Below are 18238 nucleotides of genomic sequence, written 5' to 3' on the forward strand. Positions count from 1 at the left end.
TCTTGTTATTTATTTGTATTATTCACTCCACTGCCCCAGTGAGGGGGAATCAGTACTTTGGGTCCCTGAAGTTCATAGCTGAGACCAGAGTGCATATACTGTCGGCTAAGAGACCCTAATCAGGAAGGAACATCATCCCTAAGGGGGGTGAAGAGCATCTTCTTGGATCCAGCCATCCAGCATATATATCTTGCTATATATATCCAGCAGCCCATATACAGAATCTTTCTCTTTTTGAATGTCTTTTAATGACTTATAAGACAGACCAATAATGCCAAATGATTAAGTGGGACTAAAGTACCTTCCAAATAGTAGGTATAAAAGCATCTCATTCGTGCTTTTTTTTTTTAATGTCCTCCACAGCCACACATATAATCAAAATGGGAAGCACCAGTGGTTAAGCTATCTGTGAATGGTAGGAAAGCATGGTGGGGCAGCTGCTGGGGTTCAGTTTCTCTTCTCTTTTCATGTCTTTATGTTTGAAGCAGTTTACCATGGAACCACATTTATTACTTTATCATTTAGACACTAATGTTCATCTCTTTTTAAAATGTGGCTACTTTATCTTGAACATCCTGAACAAACCATGTTAAGGCCCAGGGTTGGTTTTTTTTTGCTTGTTTTTGTTTTTGTTTTTTAATCTGCTTTCAATTCCCCCTGATTCCCTAACTTCATCATCCTTGAGTGCCATTCTCATAGGACACTGCCTTATTTTTATTAAAATAAGAACTGTTAGAGATATAATAAGAAAGAATAATTTTTCAAGTTTCTAAAAGATGGGCCTTAAAACCTTCAAGTAATAATAATGAGCACATATAATCTGTTTCTCAAGCCCTAGGTTTCTGAAACCTCCCATCTAAATTCACTGTCCATGAGCAGTGGTCTCCACTAACAGAAAAAAAAAAAATCATGCAGAATGCCAGTGACTATTTCATTGTAAATGTAGGTTCTGTATCATCTCTGTGCTCAGATTAGAAATAATCCCTGGACAGATACATAACTCAGAGTTCAGCTTGTGGGTGGACCATGGTTGTAGAGCTGCTTCCATTTACCCTGGTGAGGTAAACAGTCACATCTTCACTCTCTGCTTGGCGGCACATAACAAGAAACACCACATTATAAATAAAACTGAAGAGACTAAGGTCACTTCAATTCACCTTCTAAGCTTCCTCCACTTTTAAATGGTAAAATAAAATATTCATGTGCTACCATTATGTGGTTGAAAACGACCGGAGACAATTCCTCGTACTTCTATTAATCCATGATTGCCCGTAGCCTCCCCCCAAGTCCATCGTCTGTATCCATATCTACCTCATATATGAATGAGGGAAGTAGGAAAAAGTGATGGTCATACATAATAGAATCAACAAGTGAGACAACAAATCAATCTTCCTAACAGCATGACAAATGTACCAAATCACATTTCAAACATTCACTGGCACTTTGAACAAAAAAACACTGCCTAGTTCATCCACAGAATAACCTATTTCCCCAAGAGATGTCTGAGGCTGCCCAAGGCAACATACCATCTCTGAAAATTTAGGGAACACAAATGAAAACTGAATGCCAGTTTATTTTCTGAATTAAAATCTTAAGCACTTTAAGTGAGATAGCAATACCGAAAGTAATTTAACATCTTTTAAGATAATTCAAAGTGCTCAACTCATTTAATATAATTATCTCTTAACATTGTTATAGACTCCCTATTTTCCTAGTGCTCTTTAGAAAGGACAAAATACCCTTCCTTTTACCATAATTTTTCCCTTGTCTATATCTAATTGAAGAGCTTTCTATCAGGAAACTTGAAAAATGGATAATTACTGCTCTGGGGCCTCTCGTCAACTATGAACTTGGGAATTGGAGTTTCTGGCCTTGCTTAATGAAAAGTGTCTGAATTAAATTTTCTTCATCTCACAAGTATCATTTTTTTTTTCTTTTGGTAAAAAAGTTTCCCAGAGAATCTCTTTTAATAGCCACTGGCAAAGCCCGTAATTCTACTACTGAAACAATGAGATCTATTTTCCAGATCATCAATCTTCATTCTCCAGACAGATACAATTGTTTGAAGAGTTGCAATTACATTATCCCTTGGTGCTTCTTCAGCCTCCACATTTGACTGATTCCACAGTTAAACAATTAAAAGGCCAACGGAATTGAGGATTAATTTTTATCTCTAATAATAAAAAGTTCATTGCATTGAATTTCTTGGTATCAGCATCATCACCCTCCTAATTAAAAGTGCAACAGTTATATAATCTTGCAAAAGGAGAAATGGAAGTCAATATGCATTCATGGACTATATAATTTGAGTGTAGTAACTGCTGTCATCTTGACTGTATGGACAACACCATTTTATGCTACCTAGAAATGAATCAATGTAAAGTGCTAGGCTTCGCCTGTAGAGCTAACACCTCATTTAATCCTCTGATGTTAAACACTACATGTTTTCTGGACAGCAAACAACTATAGTTAGTCAGAAATAGGTCCAGCAGATTCCAAACCAAATGCAGATAACCAGGGCGAACCACACACACCATCAGCATGTAGGTATGTTCTACAACAGCTGGCATCAAAGGCCAGCAGAAGGCTGTGTCTGCTGCCTTCTAAGAGCCCGAAAGGAGTCAAGGCCAGCTCTTCTTCACATTCCCTACATGACTGCTCCCTTCATCTCATCATGTTACCATCAGTTCTGTTCATGTGGGGGTTCCTCTCAATGGCTCTAGGAAGACAGGCCCTTCCCTGCCCAGGTGCCAAGGTTTGGATTCCACAGGCCTCCCCTGGAACCTAGGAGTCTGAATTTTTCACAAACAGCCACAGTGTCAGTGAGGTGTAGTCTTGGAGCCACTTTTACTTTTTTAAAGTTTTTATTTAAATGCCAGATAGTTAACATACAGTGAAATATTAGTTTCGGGTGTACAACACTTCCATACGACATCCAGTCCTCGTCACCCCTTAATCCCCACCACCAACTTCACTCATCCCCCCACCCACTTCTCCTCTGGTGACCATCAGTTTGTTTTCTACAGTTAAGAGTCTGTTTCTTGGATTGCCTCTTTTTTTCCCCTTTGCTTACATGTTCTGTTTCATAAATTCAACATATGAGTGAAAGCACATGGTATTTGTCTTTTTCTGACTTATTTCACTTAGCGGAATACTCTTTAGTTCCATCCACATCATTGCAAATGGCAAGATTTCTCTCTTTTGATGGCTAATATTCCATTATATATATATAATATATAATATACATACATATACACACACACACACACACACACATCTTCTATATCCATTCATCCGTCAATGGACACTTGGGCTGCTTCCATAATTTGTAGATAATGCTGCTATAAACATCAGGGTGCATGTATCCCTTTGAATTAGTATCTTTGTATCCTTGGGTAAATACCTAATAGTGAAATAGCTGGACTGTAGGTTTTTGTTTTTGTTTTGTTTTTTTTATACTTTTTAAGGAATCTCCATGTTGTTTTCCACAGTGACTGCACCAGTTTGCACTGGGAGCCATTTTTTCAAGGAAAAAAAAAACTCTCTGTGAGCTTTTGGAGTACTCTGTGGTTTGTGTATTCTGAGTGCTTGGCACAGTGCATCAGATGAGATACGAATTAAGAAAAATGACACCAAAAGCCTAGAAAAGGCAGGATTCAAATTAGAAACCGGCTTGGGGAAAGGAAGGCTCAGAATTTGGTCCTACTGAGTGCTCTTTTATACACTTGTGTTTCTGAGTTTCAAGTTCTTCAGGGTAAAAGTTCAGCAGTAGAAGCAGGAGGTAAAGAATGTGAATGTTAGGAGGGTAGAGAGGACAATATTTTAAGTGTATGATTTAGGAAAACTTTCCCTGATCCCACAGGGTCAGTCCTCTCAACTTGTCCTCCCCCAAATTTGGAAAGAAAAACAGTCCATGAAGTCATGGTAGAAATCACCCAACAAATATAATATTTAAACATTAAAAATTATCTTAACCTGCTAAAAGTGAGCAGTTTTCATCTAACAAAATTGAAATTTTGTTTAAAAAATATACATCTTAGGAAATTACCTGAAGTCCATGCAACAGTTCATCTGTGGGCTCCTGAGAATTATTTCACTTATTGTTTTTGTCAATTCTCTCATGAGGTAACGGACTAGTCAAGCCAAAATTTGTATTGTTTTATCAAAACATAATCATATTTTATTCATTTTGTAATGTATAGGCTAATTTCAGTGTCAGGACTTGTCTTCCATAAAACTATAACATGAAAACACTAATTCAAAAAGGTATTTACACCACTATGTTCATTGCAGCATTATCTGCAAGAGCCAAGTTATGAAAGCAGCCAAAATGCCCATCAGTAGATAAGTGAATAAAGAAAATGTGGTGTGTGGTGTATATATTATATATATATAGAGAGAGAGAGAGAGAGAGAGAGCGCGCGCACACAATCATCACGATGAGCACTGAATAATGCATAGAATTGTTGAATCATTATAATGTACAGCTGAAACTGAAAGTATACTTCTCTCACTTCCCACTCCAATATTATTGGCATGTTGAGAACTATCAAGAATTCCCATGAGTGCTTGAAGTAAGTCCTGCACTAAATGGGAGCCAATTATGAAGGGAATGACCCAAACTATAGAGAGATTCCTCTGAGGAATTATAACTATTAATGGATTATGCTTTTTTTTTTTTTTAAGTAGGCTCCATGCCCAGCATGGGGGCCCAATGCTGAGCTTGAACTCACAACCCTGAGATCAAGACCTGAGCTGAAAACAGGAGTCTGGCACTTAACCGACTGAGCCACCCAGGCACCCCTTACTGGATTACTCTTAAAAGGAATGGGCTAACAAGTAAACATCAACTTGAGGGACCTGCCTATTATAATCTGTTCCTTGGCTTCTGTTTCACAGGGTCAGTTGCTGTTTGCTATTCTCTTGACTCATCTCATGAACCCCAAATTACTCTATTTCAGAATGATTGCCATGGACTATGTTGCTCCACCCCAGCATCCGCCAACTGACCTGCACTGCTTCAAGCCATACGTCAGCAGGTCCTGTCGTGTTGATTCTTTCTCAACCCTTAGAAATACCCACCTCTGCTCATATAGAGTTACTAGAAATTGCAAAATAAGCTACTATATTAATAATACCACTATGTTCCTAGTATGTATTATCATAAAACAAGCATCAAGGGAGAATAGGTCAGTGATTAAGATAACACATCTGGAGTCCAGTAGGCCTGGTTCACGTTGTGATTCTGATGAGTACTAGCTGTATGACCAACATGGTGCCTACATCTCTCTGACTCCCATCCATTCAACACTCCCATCCTAACAACACTACTATCTCCCTGGGTCTATGTAGAGATTAAAAACGCTGCCTGCATGATAGTGGGCAAGAGGACCGGTGAAAGTATTTGTTCAAACTGCTGGGAGCTATTATACTAACACTACTACTGTTAATGAAAAGGGTACATGCTTTAGAGTCATAATTAGTTCAAATCATGGCTCTGCATTTCCATTTCTTCATTTGTAAAGTAAGGTTGACACCAACCAGGTTACAGATTTGGTTTGAAGTTTAGAGATGAATATATTTAAGTCCTTGGTAAAATGCCTGGCACAGGGCAGGCACGCAGTGCAAGGCAGCCATTGTAATAACTACAGATAGAAATGACTTTGGTCATGAGGCTGTAATCCACATGCCGTACTGTCAAGTTGTTTTAAGTTTAAATGTCTTTTGATACCTTTTGGTGCTGTGGTTCTTACTCCATCATGATCCTCGTGCTGGCGAGGAAACCCTATCCAAGCAGAAATGCACCCAGCCTTTCTCCTCGTCTATCTACTGAGAACGGTCTCGTCTCTACCAACTCAGTTTCTTTCCCTTCTCTGCCTCAGAGAAAGGTTCTGCCGCCAGGCATGTTGTCTGGGACTTCCATGGTCTAGAAAGGAAAGAAAGGGGCAAGAGGATGAAGAAGGGAGACAAGTGGGTTAGAGGTTGGGGGGGGGGGGAGGGCTTGAGAGAAAAGTTGCTGGAGGAGCTGAGGGAGGATGAGGAAACTCATGGAGGCAAGGGAAAGGGTATTTCCTGAATACTGTTTTATATACCCTCTCCCGAATATTCAAGGAAAGTAAGTAAAAACAAAACAAAAAGAAAGAGGAAGAAAAAACACCCTTCTTGTTGCTGGACTGTGTTCTCTGAGTGCCAGAGCTCTGAGGCTGTACCAAATGAGTCGTGGTTTCTCCTGGGTAATAAATACTACGCACTTGGCTGCTCCTGGAGGCAGAATGCCACAGGATATCAGACACTGTGAAGACAGGGCTACTTGATTTCCTAGGAAGGTAGCCATCGGAGGGAAATGCCTGTAGAACTGTTAACTCTGGAGCATCTGGAGGAAGACTGCCAATGGCAGGACAAGGAAGAGAGGCTTCCCAAGTGAAATCAGAGAACCAAGGATTCAGGTGACCAGGGAGATCTACCCTGGAGAATGTGTCCCTCATAGACCTGGAGATGGATTTGGAAAGCACCAGGAGCTCCATAAAAATGGGGCCCAGCACTGACAACATCACTTAAATGCAAGAAGTAGGGCTAACTAGCAGCCCTCCATGCGGAGCAGAGAGGGACATCTGCCAGAGAGGGAACTTGGGAGACAAAAGGAAAGGAATGTGGAAAACAGGGTGCAAGAGAAGGGAAAGTAGCCTTGTTGGGCTATGCAACCATGGCAGGAAGGCACTACACAATGGGTATTTTCCATCTGCCCTTCCAGAGTCAATATTCCCCATTCTCCACCCTGCTCTGTGCCCTGGGAGACTGACCTTTGTGGACTAGATCAGTGGCTCCCTTGTCCTCTGGCTTCTGGTTGAGTTCAGTTAATGTTGGCCACCAGCAAGAGACTAGACTGCAAGAAGAGAGGGAAGGCAGGCATTTGTTTACTTCTTCGTTTTTACCCTAGACTTTGATTTTACATCTTCCTGGTGGCAACGCACTGGCCATACCTTTCCCAGGAAATAGCAGCTCCTTGCCTGCTGGTCGTCCCTCTTCTGTACCTGCCCCTGTCTCTGGCTCCTGGCAACAGCTCCCTTTCCTTGCTGCTTCAGGGTCAAGGGACAGTAATTGATTCCAGCTGTTGCTAGTTCCTGGTCCTTCTCTCTCTCTCCCATTTGTTCTCTTAACCCTGCCCACACCTTTGAAAATATTCCCTTCATTAAACCCTCAATGCCTACTTGAATGTACCATCTGCTGCCTGCCCAGACACCAACAGACAGACCCAAGTACAATGATGACTGCATAAGGAGAAAATGCAGAGGTAATGTATCACCCTCCTGACGGAGGCAGAGGATGAGAGGAACTATGAGACTAGAACTGAATCACCAGACTAATGACTTTGGTTAGAGGATGTTTATGAACTTCACGTAAGTCCAAAGCTTGATTCATGGTAATATGATCTACTTGTAATTATTTTCAATGATGATTCTATCGGTAAAATAAGGCAATATATTCTGTAAGTTTCTGTTATTCTTGGGATCAGATAATTTGCAATGATGCACAATGGAAAAGAGATCTAGTTTCAATTCCTATTTTTGGCACTTATTGTGTCAAGTTATTCCATCTTTGTATGCCTCAATTTTTTCATCTGAAAAATGGGGGTCATAATACCTTCTTCACAGGATTCTCATGAGATTAAATGGATTCCCGCCAGGTGCATGCTTGCTCACAGTAAATCCTTAACAAATGACAGTTGTACTTGTTATTCTTGTGCTTCATCATATCCTTTTCTACCCCAAGTATCAGTTTAAGAAATCCAACAAGATTGTGGCGGTGTCAAGGGTGCTTAAATAGGAGTGAACCCAATCAGTTCCCTCAGCGCTGATTTAGATCAAGATGAAGATAACTGATAAACTCCACCTGCACCCACCTTGCTGGCAGAGAAGCTATGGCCAGGTTCCAGCAATCAGCTCCCCTGTCATATTTCCCTTTGGTGAAAAATGAGCTCTGAAGTGTTTATTTTTTCAGAAATATATTTGAAACCACATCAATGTGTGCTACATGCCACATTTAAATCCTCAAGTTATTAATCAGTTAAAATCCTCAGAATTGCTCTTGGAAATTCTAGTAAACTAGTGATACAGAACTTTCAAACCCTAGTGACTCAAAAATTCATTTTCAAAATCTTAGGCTTCCTTTGTACCTTATTTTCCCTAGTGAACTTTCTTGAGAAGTTTGCTCAAGATCTGTTCTGCTGAAAAAATAAAATATCAGACACAGAATATCTTTATTAACAAATACCTCTTAGTTCCGTTCTTTTGTATGTTAAACATTATACATGCCACAATATTTTTAACCTTCACTTACCTTTCTTCACACATACCATAAATATATCCTGAGCGCTATTCCCAGACCTAGATTCTGGGGAATCTCCAGATAATAAAAAATGCAAAAATGTACACCCTGATGGATGTTACATTCTATATACAAGGTTAATGTATTTTCATCTGTCCTATAGCTCTACGTACCAAAAAGTACCGAATTTTCAACCAGTCTAGTTGGACCAGATAGAATATAGGCTGTCCAGTTAAATTTGAATTTCAGATCAACAATAAATATTTCTTTTTAGTATGTCTTTAGTGCCTCCCCTCCATGCTCACTGGAGTTGCCTCTTTGCCCCTTCTGTTCACAGAAGTACCTGCCTCCTCCTAAGAGAGATCTTTTCTTTCACCTTCTGATTCCTGTACCCTGCGGGACCCACTGCAAGCCTGAACCACACAGTCCTCGCTACTCAGTGTGGTTCCTGCACCAGCAGCAATCCATTCCCTGTGAGCTTGTTAGAAAATGCAGTGTTCTGTAGTGTTGGACTCTGAGAATACTGAACCAGAACTTGCCTTTTTAAGTTTGAGATTCACTGACGTAAGACACCGCTAGTCAGGCACAATTTTTCAATATTTTCCAGGAGAGCTGCACTATTCGGTCTATATTAATTAGACTATCCTAAAAGCAACAGTTTTTAATCTTGTTTCTGCTAAGGTACGCCCACAGGATGACACATGCTGCCATAAGGAAGAGGGGCTCACCTCTGTAGTGATTCTCATCCCACCTACCCTGCATATTCCTTTTGTAAATCACTCCTTAGCATCAGCTAGGATGCTGAATGACTGTATTAAGAAGGAGGAAAAGTACCCCCTCCATTTCTTGCTTTCAATAACACTGTTCCCTAAGTATATGAGCAATAGGGAAATATGAATTATGACTTCCCATCCGTACTGGTTGTCTGATAGACCAAATAAATTGACTCATTCTGAAAATGGAATGAAAATACAATGATGAATTATTTCTGATACAGAGATGCTTATTGAATAATTTAAAAGCACTTTACAATTTCAAAGTTTTCAGAGCTTGATAACTAATAAAAACAATCCAGAGTTCCACTAGCTAAGTTTTTTATGTTTGTGTTCTGCTTCACAGAGCTGTTCTTGAAATTGACAGGCATGTAACAACATTCAAAATACTTTTTATGAAATAATCACAGGTACAAAAAAGATTGACAGAACCAACAAAACAATAACTGCCTGTCTTGGTAAATAGATATTTGGTTGTTACACCTCTTTCAGCCCCAAGGGACAAAGCCAAACAAATATGAAGAAACCAGTTTTTGTCTGACTATAATATTAATCCTTGGATAATAAGATACCAAAAGGCAGAAAAAGAATTCTACATACTGAATTCTCAAATAACCCAAGTTTGTGGAGTCAAAAACAGAAACATATTCTTTTTACTTATTAAGATCAATGTCCCAAAAAGCATCTAATGGCCCAAATATATATGAAGAGTAAAAATATCAACACAATGATAGGTGGACTCATTTTATTCATATATAGAAGCTAACGTATCTTACTATACTATATTCGAGTATTAAAACTCAAAGAAACGTCCAATTGTTAAGAGAGATAAATGAGAAAATATTTCTTAAAGATCTAAATTCAGTATTATTATTATCAAATTCTATATAGGAGTTTACAACACATCATTATCAACTCATAACTAAGCTGAGTGGATAACCAACTCATACCCATGCAGATTTTTTTAATCAGTTCTAAAGTTTACTGCTGTACTTTATTTAAAAGGAATTATACAATTAGAATAATTAAATTTGTATCCTTAGAATGAGTAAAGAGATAACAAGTCTGTTGCCAGACTAGAGAGAATTTGAAATAGCCCTCAGTTTAGCTGCATTAATGTTTTTTTTAAACCCTAGATTTACATCGCTGACATTACTATGCAAATATCAGTGATTAATTTCAGCAATTTTAAAATTCACTTGTGAAATATGTATTTAAATTCTTAAGAGAAAATACAAAAGTGTCCATGAATTGATATTTCAAAGTTAATAGAGCATGTTGGCATAGAGCCACACTGTTTTAAAAGCAGGAATTGAATAAAATATTCTAAGAATGGAAAAGGAATTGGACTTCAGGGCTTTAAAGTCCAGCAGTTGTAGACTTTTGAAAGAAGACATCTGTGAGCTTTGGCCTATCTTCTTAACCTTTGACTCATTCTTTTTTTTTTTTTTTTTTTAATTGTTTTCTTTAAATCTCCTTTGGGCTATATGACTCTTGCTTTTTATACGGAGTTAATTATCATGAGTCAGAGAGATTTAATCCATTTCATTTACTTCATCTCTAACTAGAGTGACCATCTTATGTATCATCTAACATTTTTGAGAGTGAAAGGTAAGATTAATAATACCAGGTTACATCATATGAAAAGCTAACATAAACTGTATCAAAGACCTAAATGTAAGAGCTAACACTAAATAACTATTAAAAGAAAACATAGGGATAAATTCTCATGATCTAGGATTTGACAAAGGATTCTTAGATATGACCAAAAGCATCAGCAAAAAAAGAAAAAAATAAATTGGACTTCATCAGTTTTCTTTTATTGTGCTTCAAAAGATAGCACTACAGAAGTGAAAAGATAACCTATAGAATGAGAGAATATATTTAAAAAGCACATATCTGGGCAGCCCAGGTGGCTCAGCAGTTTAGCACTGCCTTCAGCCCAGGGCCTGTTCCGGGATCGAGTCCCAAATCGGGCTCCCTGCATGGAGCCTGCTTCTCCCTCTGCCTGTGTCTGTCTCTCTCTCCCTGTGTCTCTCATGAATAAATAAATAAAATCTTTAAAAAAATAAAATAAAATAAAAAGCACATATCTGATAAGGGACCTGTGCCTAGAATATATAAAGAACTCTTACAACTCAATAATAAAGAAGACAAAAATGTCAAATTAAAAATGGGCAAAAGATTTGAATAGATATTTCTCCAAGGAAAATATACAAATAGTCACTAAACACATGAAAAAAATGTTGACATCATTACTCATCAGAGAAATGCAAATCCAAACCACAAGATACAACTGCACACCCACTAGAAGGACCAGAATAAAAAAACCAAATAACATTAACTCTTGGCAAGGATATGGAGAAAACTGGGAAAACTTTGATGCATTGCCATCTCTCATTTCATCTGGGTATCTGACCAACTCACTTTCCAGAGGACTGTTGAGAAAGTTTAATCAATTAATTCTATACTTATACTGACCCTGTTTGAAAACACAAGTCAAAAAATATGTCCTAATGGAGTGGTTAGGAAAAAATTCAGACAGGAAGAAAAAATGTTGACTCACTGGGAGATATTCTCATATACAGGGCCCTATTCACTACTTTTCAATAAGCTTTGAACCATCTAACAGGTAGACTGAGCATATCCTTAGGGTGTCCACTAAGCCAGGGCCCTCTTTCCAAATAAGTTCAGCTACAATGAACTTTTAAAGAAGTTTACATTTAAAAAACTATACAGAGAAGCTGTTTTCTTCTTCATATACATCTTGTACATATACCTGAAATCCAATGGAACTCATATATTTTTTTTAAAAGTTAAGTATAAATTTTATTTTGAATTGTAATATTATCAGTGCTGGGGCCATCTAGAGGTCCTATTCTAACCCTGTGAAGAAGGAAATGTAGACAGAAATAGTCAAAGAACCATGTTCAAGCTTAACATTGGCACAGACAGGAGGGTCACAGCAGAGACCATGAGAACCAAGGATGAAAGCAGCGTTCCCATCCCCCACTGTTCCAGTTGGTGTAAGAAGTAAGAACCTGGTACTTGCAAATGACCCTCACGGTGGGGTGTCCCCAATTAACTGAGATTAAAGGTCCCATCACCTTGGGGTCAGATTTAGTTTTGTTTATGAAAATAAACATACGAAAAAAAAAAAGAAAGAAAATAAACATACCAGCTGTGTTTCTGCACAACTGATTTTGTGGGGGTAAAATTCATGCACACCTTACTACCTGTGTCCATTTAGCCAATGACTGAGAGCTGAGCCTTTAGGCTTTTTACAGTCCAATTGGAGATTAGAATGTAAAATCTCTACCAGTGCTATGGTTTTAAGATGATTCTAATCATAAGAATTTATGTGCTCTTTTCCTTTTTCAGTAAATTGAAACAATATTTGTAAATGTTTGAATTGTACGGCTGAACTCTGTAAGAAATGAAATCATTAAGAACTTGCTAACCAGATAACCATTTATATATATGAAGACAGTTTTCAGTATTTTAAGAAGGAAACATAGCTTGCTATTAGGCTAGACAGCTTTCAATAAATCATGGCTAGGGCAATAGGTATGGTAAAAAATTAAAGTATTTATGTCACAAAGGTTTTTAGCTGGTTCTAAAATAACCATCATATATACTGAAGATTCTTGAAGACAATTATTATTTATCCAACTTTGACATCTCACAAAAGCATTCCAGTATCTGAGAGGACAGGATAACTTTGAGTATCACATAAATTCCAGAATCATTTATTCAAATCAAATATCCATTTTTACATCAAGGGCAACTACTTCTTCATAAAAGAACAGTGTAATATATTACCTAGAAATGAATGTTACATATTTATAACTGTGGCTGGTAAATCCCAGTCATACTATTATTATGCCATTAAACTGGAAATATATAGAGTTGAAAGAGGAGTGATCATAATAAAAGCACTTTATTCTGCACGTAATACCTGAAATTCAATCTAATACAACTTCCAAATACCAGAAGTTTAATGTTTATGGTCTTTATTGAATAATCTTCTCTTTCTTTGACTAAAGTCAATAAAAAGTCATCTCTAAACTTTTCAGCGAAGCTAGAAACCATTATATTAAACTACAAGGTCATCAAGATAGGAATAAAATCAAGAGATCATCCTTCTGATTCTTGCTAGTTGATGCTTTAGTGCTTTTCTTCTCAATCCCAACACTAGGTTATTAAATATTTTAGTGAATTAAGTTTGACCAATGTTTTTTGTTAATGCGCTTTTTATTTGTATATTCATATTTGATTTAGAGTTATTTCAAGAAAACAATATCAAGTAATGTTATAAGTATACCAGAAAGCCCTTCAGGTCTAGAGGAGGCAATTTAAAATAAAATTTTTATTGTGGGGACCCCTGGGTGGCTCAGCGGTTAAGCATCTGCCTTCGGCTTCAGCATGTGATCCCAGGGTCCTAGGATCGAGTCCCGCATCGGGCTCCCTATGGGGAGCCTGCATCTCCCTCTGCCTGTGTCTCTGCCTCTCTCTCTCTGTGTCTCTCATGAATAAATAAATAAAATCTTCTTTAAAAAAATAAATAAAATTTTTATTGTGATAAAATGCATAAATTTACCATTTTAACCATTTTAAAACGTACAATTCAGTGGTATTAAATACATTCACATTATTGTGCAGCTGTCATTACCATCCATCTCCAGAACTTTCTCATCTTCCCAAATTGAAGTTCAGTACTTATCAAGCTCTTCTTCCCCTCTGCCTCAATCGAGGAAACAATTTTAAATAATATGTTTATCAAAAACATATGTTTTTAAGTTGGAATTATATACTCGTAAGCAGAAACCCTCAGTCTACCAAAAAAAAAAAAAAAGGAAACCCTCAGTTTGCACTTTAGAAACAATGACTGTGCATTAATGATACATGCCATTGTAGACCTACTTGTTGATATTACAGAACGGTCATATATTTTGGAATTAGGCTATGCAATTATTTTAAAACATCAATAGCAATACTGTAAATATTACAGAATAATAAGTTCAAACATGATTTAATAATTCCTGCTTTTAATAAATGATTCAGAGTACACATGGGGGACATGGATATCAAATAGTATGTTGCTGCATTTGTAGAGTCAGATGACAACCCTGATTTATTTAAACAGAGAAGTATTTTGTGTCATTTTCCTAAGGATGGCTATGGACTTTGAAGGATTCACCTATATTTTGATATATCATATCCTCTGTGGGCAGGAGATGCCATATATTTGTAAGTAGATGAATATATATAATATGGCATGTAAATAGGGAAACTATAATTAGCATTAATATTAATTTAAAAAATAAATGAAGAAGAAAGAGTTGCTTTTATATGTCACTAAGAAAATAAACCAGATCTTGCAAAAACAGAGTTATTACCATTTTTAGGCAAACAGACTCGCAAAAAATACCTGATTCAGATGACCTGACCTGGTTGGAAGGAAACCTACGTATGTCTGTCATAAACGATTCTTCCGTTTGCACTCACTCCTCATGTTCTGCAGCCCAGCACTCCAAAAATGTAGTCTTGTAGGATGGACAAATCTCTGCTGACTGCATCCTCCCAGGCCACATTTGTTGCACCCCATCCATGTTCCATTGCTGGCACGCCAGGGAACCCTTTCCACCAAAACTTCCCGATGCCTGAGTTTACCATGTTCATTCACCCTCGCTCGCCTTTTCACCCTTACTCTCAAATTCAAACCACCACACCGATAGGCCATGAACTCTTGGGCTCCCTGCCCTCAACAAATTTTGTTCTTTTCCAATGGGAGCTCTTGATTCCTAGATAAGATACCAATGCCTACAAAATCTGGACAACCTCAGTGATGATGGTAGAAACCAGATGATGATAGCAAAGGAAGCCCGTCAGTTTTCGTGGGATGCCGAATGCGGTTTGAAGACTGTGGGACTGGGCAAGCAGAAACAACAAGGCGTAACTTTCATGGTGACCATGAATGTGCTTCTTGGTATCATCTGACGCCACACATCATGTTCTCACCTCATTTTTCAGAACAAACTAAAAATGATGGTAATTCTGGCTATCTTCTTAACTAATATGGTTATTAATATTAATAGATCTTATGGCTCATACACTATGAAAATCTTTCATGCAGTTCAGAAATCTTCCCCACCTGGCTTCCGGCAGGAATATTACTCACCCACTGACATAAATAAAACAGTACACCAAGAATAGCCAGAGTAAGGATTCCTTTGGAATTATTTTCTTTCTTCACCTTAATACGTCTCTTTTTAATATGCAATATATATGTAGACTCAAGAGTTCTATTGTATACTGACCTAGCAATCGTTGAGAGTATATAACACGCTAGGAACTGTCCTAAGAGTTTTACACTAAACTGTTCCTTTAAACCTCCCAGCAGTCCTATCAGATGTCAGCAATTATCCCCGTTTAATACAGTGTGCAGAGAAAGTGAGAGAGAGGTCAAGAAACTTAGCCAAGGTCACCTAGACTTTACCCCAGTGCACTAGAGGCAGCCAGATCATACTCTTAATCCCTAGTTTTAAATGTCACTGTTGTTTTTCCACATGTAACTCATTTTAATTTTCCAGTTTTACCTGTTTATAAACAGATTTAAAGGACATAAATAGCAGTGTATATGGTCTGGCTGAAAATCCTGGTATCTGGGCAGCTTGGGTGGCTCAGGGGTTTAGCGTCTGCCTTCAGCCTGGGGCCTGATCCTGGAGACCTGGGATCGACTCCCACGTCGGGCTCCCTGCATGGAGCCTGCTTCTCCCTCAGCCTGTGTCTCTCCCTTTCATAAATAAATAAATAAAATCTTTCTTTAAAAAAAAATCCTGGTATCTGAAGGTCATGCCTGAGATTCCTGCCATCTCAGGGCATTGGCCTCTGCTGGCTTCCTTGGATATTTCAATTCAGCAACTGATATCTCAACAAGTTTTTTTGCATACATTTTGATAAGCAGTTCACTGCGGAACTTCATAAAGGGGTCACTTACACAGTTAGTAGTCAGAGTGCTGCCTGAATGGGAATTCCCTGAGAAAAACAAGGTAAGCATGCTACCACATCTAGAAAATGCTTACGTCTTTTGCTCTTCCACATGTCATTATAATTGTATCCCATGGAAAGGAGCAGATACTGCTCCAAATAAAAACTGAATCTTTCGGGGCACCTGGGAGGCTCAAGCTGGTTAAGCTAAGCATTCAACTCTTGATTTTGGCTCAGGTCACAACCTCAGGTTCGTGAGATCCAGCCCTGTGTCAGCCTCCAAGCTCAGCGGGGACTCTGCTTGAGATTGTCTCTCCATTTCCCTCTGCCCCTCCTCCCACCACCCCCACCCCCAAATAAATGAATAAGTCTTAAAAAAAAATCACCGAATATCTCATTGTCAGCCTTCCAGAGACGAATTCTTAATTCATAAATGGGAGGAAAAGGGAGCAAATTACAGTTGTGTCTAACAGTATTCAAAGAGGACAATCTGCTGCTCCAAGAGACTTTTTACATTTTCATTAATATAAATTTCCTATATTAAAATAATTCTTATTAATTTCAAAATAGAGACTTTTTACATTTTCATTAAAATAAATTTCCTATATTAAAATAATTCTTATTAATTTCAAAATATATCATATTCAAAATATTTTAAAATTCATGCTAGTGCAACTCTATTAATATTGTTTCGATATTTTAAGATATAACTCTACATAACTATTTTGAATAATTTAATCAAATAGAAAATAATTAAGTTATTATAAGTACTTTATTGTTCATTTATAGCTATTACTGTGTTCACTAGAAAACCGGTGAGCCAAAGGCAGGCTTGCGTTATTTATTAATTCATTTAGAGTCATCTGGACTTATTTACTGAAGAGTGATCCAGGTGTTAAGCAAATGCACTTGGAAAACACAGGGAAATTTTATTACTCCAGCACTATGGTCCAAGAAATTTTACGACAGATATTAAAACTGGGTTTGGGTATTGTACGTGATGTGCTTATTAAATGAGACTGATTCCTGTAAGACACACACCCACGGATGAGTCTCCATAATGTATAGTAACACCATGTAAACAAACCCAAAAATGTTCAAATACAGAGAATTCTCCCTAGGACAATTCCAATTAAATATAGCTGGGATGGGTTAAGTGTGAGTCTGAAATTAGGCCAATAGGGCAAAACTAAGTAATTGCTGGGTAAATAGAATTTTTATTGTTTCTGTGTTTTGAGAGATTAGGACCCTCGGTGTTACCCGTCATTCTGCTCTTTCTCTCACATCCCATATCTAGTCCACGAGGAAATCGCCTTCAAAAGAAAGCCGCAATTCGTCTACTGCTACTCCCACTACCGCCACTCCAGTCCAAAGAATAGCTCCTTGTCTGAATTATTGCAGCAGCCACCCAACTGTTGACCTGGAGCCTCTTTTCAACATAGTAGCCAGGAAGATTCTGTTGAAACCCTTTCTCCCAGTGGCTTTCCTTTGCAATTAGGGCAAATACCAAAATTCTGATGATGTCACAGGCCTCTGGTTTGCTGTCCCCATGCTGACCTTACCTGTTTTCCCTCTAGTGTTCCCTGGCACAGGAACACTGGGTTCCTTGCTCCTTCTCAAACACGTTCAGCATGTTCCAGCCTTGGGGGCTTGCACTGGCTTTTTCCTCAGCCTAGAATTGCTCCTCCCCAGATACTGTGTGACTAACAACCCCCTTTCTTAAAGACACAGCCTCTCCCTCTCATCCTGATTAAAATATCAACCCCAGCAACATACAGACCCTTCAAAACCCCCTTCTCCACTTCATCTTTATTCTCTTCTTAGCACTTACAACTCCCTAATATAGTATACATGTCCTTATTTACCTTATTTATTCCGTGTCTCCTCACTAGAATGTAAGATCTAAGAGGTCTCATTCACTATTTCCCAGCATCTATGACAGTAGCTGGCACACAGTAGGTATTCGATTAGCTTTTGTGAAATGAAATGAATAGATAAATGAATGTATTCAAGATCAACGGAAAACATGAATGGACACAGAAAAGAGAAAAATCATTAAAACACTCACAGGGAGTGAGAACTAAGTAAGAAAATACACAAGCATGTGTGCAGCCATTCAGTCTTTGGCACACACAAATGTTAACTGCCTA

The 18238-nt window shown here is 38.0% G+C and overlaps 1 protein-coding gene across 8 annotated transcripts in view; it reads right to left on the bottom strand.

Annotated features, from left to right (window-relative positions):
- ZNF385B (zinc finger protein 385B) overlaps positions 1–18238 on the bottom strand; it is a 386057-nt gene that overhangs the window by 228952 nt on the left and 138867 nt on the right. The window contains exon 1 of one of the 8 annotated variants that reach the window (XM_038585000.1): positions 6801–6883. The exons of the other annotated variants lie outside the window; for them this stretch is intronic. The gene's annotated coding sequence lies outside the window, so the exon portion shown is untranslated. Of the gene's footprint in view, positions 1–6800; positions 6884–18238 lie in introns of those variants that run through there. 8 annotated transcript variants of the gene reach the window in all.

This window comes from Canis lupus, chromosome 36, assembly GCF_011100685.1.
Source record: "Canis lupus familiaris isolate Mischka breed German Shepherd chromosome 36, alternate assembly UU_Cfam_GSD_1.0, whole genome shotgun sequence".
NCBI lineage: Eukaryota > Metazoa > Chordata > Mammalia > Carnivora > Canidae > Canis > Canis lupus.